We start from the raw sequence: 6960 nt of genomic DNA, 5'->3' as shown, positions 1-6960 counted from the left end.
TTATGAACAGGCTGGGGATTGACTGACACTCTGGAGGTCCATGTGCACTGAGTTACAAACAAAAACAGAAAAGCAAGCAGATCCATGAACACAATCTCTAAATTCATTTTGAAGCCTTATAGTCTGTGATTCCAACCTCCCTGTCAAGGCTCTTGACCTGACTCAGAAAGTCCTCAGCACCCATGAGTCCTTTGTGCCTCATTCCTGTAACATTGTCAAAGTGTTTGGTTTCCTGTTAGTTAACTGGAAAAGGTCACCTTTGGGCAAAATCATGAAACTGTAACGAGACACTATAGGACTCTACCATTAGGCATTTATTTACACTTTTGAAATTTTTATCTTATTAAAAATTTTGTTTTTAAAAAAATCGTGATAAAATATACATAACATAAAATTTACCATCTTAACTTTCAGAGTTTTGCTTTTGTTGCCCAGGCTGGAGTGCCATGGCGTGATCTCAGCTTACCACAACCTGTGCCTCCCCAGTTCAAGTGATTCTCCCGCCTCAGCCTCCCTAGCAGCTGGGATTACAGGCATGCGCCACCACACCCTGCCCTCTCTCTTTTTAATTAATACATTTACATTTTGCTATGGACTGAATGTTTGTGTTCTTCCAAAATTCATATTTTGAAGCCCTAACCCCCAATGTTACTATATTTGGAGATGGGCTTTTAGGAGATAAGTGGGGTTAAGTGAGGTCACAAGGGAGGGCTCTAATCCTATTGGATCGGTGGTTTTATAAGAAGACAGGCCAGGCATGGTGGCTCACGCTTGCAACCTTGGAGCTTTGGGAGGCTGAGGGGGATGATCGTTTGAGGCCAGGAGTTTGAGACTAGCCTGGGCAACACAGCAAGACCCTGTCTCTATGAAAAATTAACAGATTAGTTGAGTACAGTGGTGTATGCCTGTAGCCTTAGCTACTCAGGAAGCTAAGGTAGGAGAATTACTTGAGCCCAGGAGTGTGAGGCTGTAGTGAGCCGTGTTTGTGCCACTTCACTTGAGTCTAGGTGACAAGGTAAGACTCTGTCTCAAAAAAAAAAACAAAAAACAAAACAGACACCAATGAGTTTTGTCTCTCTGTCTGCCACATGAGGACACAGAGAGAAGATGGCCAGTTTTAAGCCAGAAGAAAGGTCATCCTCAGTCTGGCAGCTTGCTCACACTATTTCCATACTCTCTCTTCTTCCAAGTGGTGTGAAAAAATCATTGATTATTTTTGGGGAAAATACCCTTTAAAATAACTCTCTTATTAGAATGCAACCCATTGGTAGCTGATGTAGTTTGGCTCTGTGTCCCCACCCAAATCTCATCCTGTAGCTCCCATAATTCCCATGTGTTGTGGGAGGGACCCGGTGGGAGGTAATTGAATCATGGGGGTGGGTCTTTCCTGAGCTGTTCTAGTGGTAGTGAATAAGTCTCATGAAATCTGATGGTTTTATAAATGGGAATTTCTGTGCACAAGCTCTCTTCTGTTGTCTGTCACCATGTGAGACGTTACTTTCACCTTCCGCCACGATTGTGAGGCCTCCCTAGACACATGGAACTGTAACTCCAATAAACCTCTTTCTTTTGTAAATTGCCCAGTCTCAGTTATGTCTTTATCAGCAGCGTGAAAACCAACTAATACAGTAAATGGGTACCAGTAGAGTGGGGCACCGCAGAAAAGATAACCAAAAATGTGGGAACGACTTTAGAACTGGGTAATAGGCAGAGGTTAGAACAGTTTGGAGGGCGCAGAAGAAGACAGGAAAATGTGGGAAAGTTTGGAACTTCCTAGAGACTTGAAGGATTTAGAAGACAGGAAGATGTGGGAAAGTTTGGAACTTACTAGAGATTTGTTGAATGGCTTTGACCAAAATGCTGATTGTGATATGGACAGTGAAATCCAGGCCGAGGTGGTCTCAGATGGGAATAAGGAACTTGTTGGGAACTGGAGCAAAGGTGATTCTTGTTATGTTTTAGCAAAGAGACTGGCAGTATTTTGCCCCTGCCCTAGCGATCTCTGGAATTTGAACTTGAGGGAGATGATTTAGGGTGTCTGGCAGGACAGATTTCCAAGCAGCAAAGCATTTAGTTGTGACTTGGGTGCTGTTAAAGGCATTCAGTTTTAATGGGGAAACAGGGCAAAAACGTTTGGAAAATTTGTAGCCTGACAATGCAATAGAAAAGAAAATCCCGGCCGGGCGCGGTGGCTCAAGCCTGTAATCCCAGCACTTTGGGAGGCCGAGACGGGCGGATCACGAGGTCAGGAGATCGAGACCATCCTGGCTAACACGGTGAAACCCCATCTCTACTAAAAATACAAAAAACTAGCCGGGCGAGGTGGCGGCGCCTGTAGTCCCAGCTACTTGGGAGGCTGAGGCAGGAGAACGGCAGGAACCCGGGGGGCGGAGCTTGCAGTGAGCTGAGATCCGGCCACTGCACTCCAGCCTGGGCGACAGAGCGAGACTCCGTCTCAAAAAAAAAAAAAAAAAAAAAGAAAATCCCATTTTCTGAGGAGAAATTCAAGCTGGTGGCAGAAATGTGCGTAAGTAATGAGGAACCAAATGTTAATACCCAAGAAAATGGGGAAAAGTGTCTCCAGAGCATGTCAGAGATCTTTGCAGGAGCACCTTTCATCACAATCCTGGAGGTTTCAGAAGAAAAAATGGTTTTGTGGGTGGGGTCCAGGGCTCCTCTGCAGTGTACAGTCTAGGGACTTGGTGCCCTGTGTCCCAGCCACTCCGGCGTGAGTGAAAGGGGCCAAGGTACAGCTTGGGCTGTTGCTTCAGAGGGTGCCAGCCCCAAACTTGGCAGCTTCCACGTGGTGTTGAGGCTGCGGGTGCACAGGAGTCAAGAATTGAAGTTTGGGAACCTCTGCCTAGATTTCAGAGGCTGTATGGCAACACCTGGATGCCCAGCAGAAATTTGCTGCAGGGGCTGGGCCCTCATGGAGAACCCCTGCTAGGGCAGTGCAGAAGGAAATTGTGGGGTTTGAGCCCCCACACTGAGTCCCCACTGGGGCACCACCTAGTGGAGCTGTGAGAAGAGGGCCACCATCATCCAGACCCCAGAATATTCAATCCACCTACAGCTTGCACCATATGCCTGGAAAAGCCACAGACACTCAACACCAGCCCGTGGAAACAGCTGGGAGGGAGGCTGTACCTGCAAAGTCACAGGGGCAGAGCTGCCCAGGATGATGGGGCTCCACCTCTTGCATCAGCATGACCTGGATGTGAGACACGGAGCCAAAGGAAATCATTTTGGAACTTTAAGATTTGACTGCCCTGCTGGATTTTGCACTGGCATGGGGCCTGTAACCCTTCTGTTTTGGCCAATTTCTCCCATTTGGAAGGGTTGTATTTACCTAACGTCTATATCCCTATTGGATCTAGGAAGTAACTAATTTGCTTTTGATTTTACAGGGTCATAGGTGGAAGGGACTTGCTTTGTCTTAGATGAGACGAGACGTTGGACTGTGAACTTTTGAGTTAATGCTGAAATGAGTTAAGACTTTGCGGGAACGTTGGGAAGGCAGGATTGGTTTTAAAATGTGAAGACATGAGATTGGGAGGGGCTGGGGCGGAGTGATATGGTTTGGCTCTGTGTCCCCACCCAAATCTCATCTTGTAGCTCCCATAATTCCCACATGTTGTGGGATGGACCCGATAAGAGATAATTGAATCATGGGGGTGGGTCTTCCCTGTGCTGTTCTCATGATATTGAAAAGTCTCACAAGATCTGATGGTTTTATAAACGGGAGTTTCCTGCACAAGCTCTCTTCTCTTTCCTGCTGCCATGTGAAATGTGACTTCCATCTTCCGCCATGATTGTGAGGCCTCCCCAGCCACGTGGAACTGTTAAGTGCAGTAAACCTCCTTCTTTTGTAAATCACCCAGTCTCAGGTAGGTCTTTATCAGCTGTGTGAAAACAGACTAATACAGTGGCCATGCACTCTTACAGGACAATAGCTTTCAGTTTCTTCATTCTCGCACTAAATATACTTATCATTGCCTCCTATGAGTTCCGAATTTGGCTACCCTCTAGGTATAAAGTAGCAAACAAAAACAGAGAACTTCCTCTCATAGAATCTGCATTCTAGAAGAGATGATGGACACTAATCAAATACATGTAAAATTGGAATTACAACATGTCACAAAGGTGAAGAATACTGTGCTTCAGGAGTGTATAACAGAGGTTTTTGAACTTAGTTGAAGAAGGCCTTTCTAAAGAGGTTATACTTGAGCCTATGAAAATATAAAGGGTAGAGAGGAGTTTATGAGTCAAATAAGGGAGAATAAAACATTTCAAGCAGAAATAAAACTCTATTCAAATGCCCTGTGACTTAAAGGAACACAGAAAAACATCAGAGCTGTAAATCTGGCCAGAGTGAGTGGAGCACTGAGAGTAAGTGGGAGCATGGCGTGAGATGAGGTGGAGAGAGGATTTGTTCCACACCGTGAACATTGTGTTTAGTGTTTTCTTTACACTAAAAGTAATTGGAAGCCACAGAGCATATCAAGAAGTGAAGTGGGGAGGGGTGATGTTATCAGATTTACATTTTGAAAAGATTGCTCTAGCTGCCTGAGGAAAATCGATTTGAGGGGACATACATATGTATTTACGTAAATCAACAGTTTAGAAGGATAGATCGTCCCTGAAATAGTCCCTAAATGTTTGGCACTAGAAGTGTTTCAAATTTCAGATTTTTTTCAGATTTTGGAATATTTGCATCCCAAATCTAAAATTCCCCAATCCAAAATGGTCCAGTGAGCATTTCCTTCGAGCAAAAGCCTTTGAGTGTCATGTTGGCACCCGAAACGTTTCAGGTTTTGGAGCATTTTGGTTTCTGATTTTTGGATTAGGTATGTTCAACCTGTATTGGGTTTGGAGATATTTTCTATATAGGAGTAAGGAAGGAGAAGCATGAGGGTTCCTCCAGTGTCTAGCTTGCAAAAATAGGGAGCCGGCACAGCTGTTGACTGAAATAGGAAACACTGAAGGAATATGTTTGGGAGAGAAGACCATGTGTTTAGATTTTTGTGTGCTGAGTCTGAGATTCCTCTGAGATGTCAGATTGAAGATGCTGAGCAGGCAGTTGAGTACCCTGGTCTGGATCTCAAAGGAAACAAATGGAGATATAAATAAATGTGTAAGTTGCTTGTGTTTGTTTTTAACTGAAACAAAAAATGTGAATGAGATTAGGGAGTGAGAGTAAATAGCAGGGGCCCAGGCTTGAGAATTTCAGAACTTCCAAGATTACTAGTTTGTGAAGGAGATTTACCCTTAGTGCTAGGATTTAGAGAAAACACACATTAAAACAATTCAACTTATTTTCCAATTTCATAAAATCTCTTTTAAAAAGATTAAGTCTCTTCTGATTCATGACTTAATAACTCACTTCCCAACAGAAATGATCTTAAGCATCACCTGGAAGTTCGTTCATTTATTCGATCAGAATACTTATTAAGCAGGGCTGGGCACAGTGGCTCATACCTGTAATCACAGCACTTTGGTGGCCGAGGTGGGCAGATCACCTGAGATCAGAAGTTCAAGACCAGCCTGGCCAACATGGCAAAACCCTGTCTCTACTAAAAATACCTAAGTTAGCTGGGTGTGGTGGCATGCACCTGTAATCCCAGCTACTCCAGAGGCTGAGGTAGGAGAATCGCTTGAACCTGGGAGGCAGAGGTTGCCACTGCACTCCTGTCTGGGAAACAGAGCGAGACTCTGTCTCAAAAAAAAAAAAAAAAAATTTATGAAGCAGATGACATGGGTGGAGTCTCATAGAAAAGCAAAGATGGAGAGGTCTTCAAGTGACCAGCTGTAGGCACCTTCGAGGGCCAGCCTGTCCTGAGCCCCATGAGGTGTGCAAAATTGCTCTAAATAAAAAGCATTATTATTAGATTGTGGAGACTGGCCCCATAAGAAGAGATACTTTGGAATTCCAAGGCTTGTGTCTTCATTTGACAGTTAACATGACACTGTCCGGAGCCATGAGGCCCGGAATTAGCCGACCTCTGTTGCTTGATCTCCGCAAAGCGGAGACAGGATGGCACATTTCCGGGTTCTTTATTACAAACCTTTCCCGCGCGCGCCTAAACCCTTCCCGCGAGCGCCGAAACCTTTCCCACGGGCGCCTAAACTGTTCCCGCGCGCGCAAGCCTTTCCCGCGCGCGTGCAAACTTTTTCGGGCCCAGGAAGATAGGCAGCCTAGGGCGCAGGCGCGATCCCGCGCCCGGGGGGGGAAAAAAAAAAATTACAAACCCATGGCGCATGCGCAATTGTAATTTGAGTAAACCCAGCCCCCCGTTACCGCCCTGGCCCAACCTCTTCCCCTGCCAGCCTATATAAGGCATTGCACCGCCGCCATTAAACGAGACTTGATCAGGCTATTCGTCTTGTCTCCATTTCTTGTGTTTTCTTGTCTCCTCCATTCCCACTCCCCCTTCCAGGGCCCCTTCGACTGTCCTGCAGGTCGGGACATGACACAACGTTTAAATCTGAGTGCTGTGCTGGGTTACCTTCCTGAATTAAGGGAGGACTTCAGACACTTTTATAAAAAAATGACCAATGTTAGGCCTCCGCTGCTTTTTTACATTAACTGTAACTGATTAATTGCCTTTTCCCCTTGGTGATAACTGGCTTTAAAATGGAGCTGGCACTGAAAAGTATCCACTGTATCAAAATACATTCTGCAGAAGTGACTGAAATCAGTATTTTATTTACAGACCTGACACACATTCAGCACAGATGTAGATAGAGCTGAGATCTAAGATAGAGCTGAGGGCCAAGATAGAGCTGAAAGTCAAGGTCAGGTTCTGAACTTCACCTAAATAGATCCGACTCAGCTGGAGCCCCAAAGGAGGCCATTATTGTTCAAGTTGAGTGGAGAAGGGCTGCTCGCAGGAGCTACCTGAAGATCACAAGAAACTGGATCTTTGTGTTCCATATCTAAAGAGCTGCTTTTTTCTTTCC

The sequence above is a fragment of the Trachypithecus francoisi genome, unplaced genomic scaffold (genome assembly GCF_009764315.1).
Source record: "Trachypithecus francoisi isolate TF-2019V2 unplaced genomic scaffold, Tfra_2.0 Contig01474, whole genome shotgun sequence".
In the NCBI taxonomy this organism is placed as follows: domain Eukaryota; kingdom Metazoa; phylum Chordata; class Mammalia; order Primates; family Cercopithecidae; genus Trachypithecus; species Trachypithecus francoisi.
The sequence above is the reverse complement of the archived record's forward strand: the minus strand, read 5'-3'. Positions refer to the sequence as shown.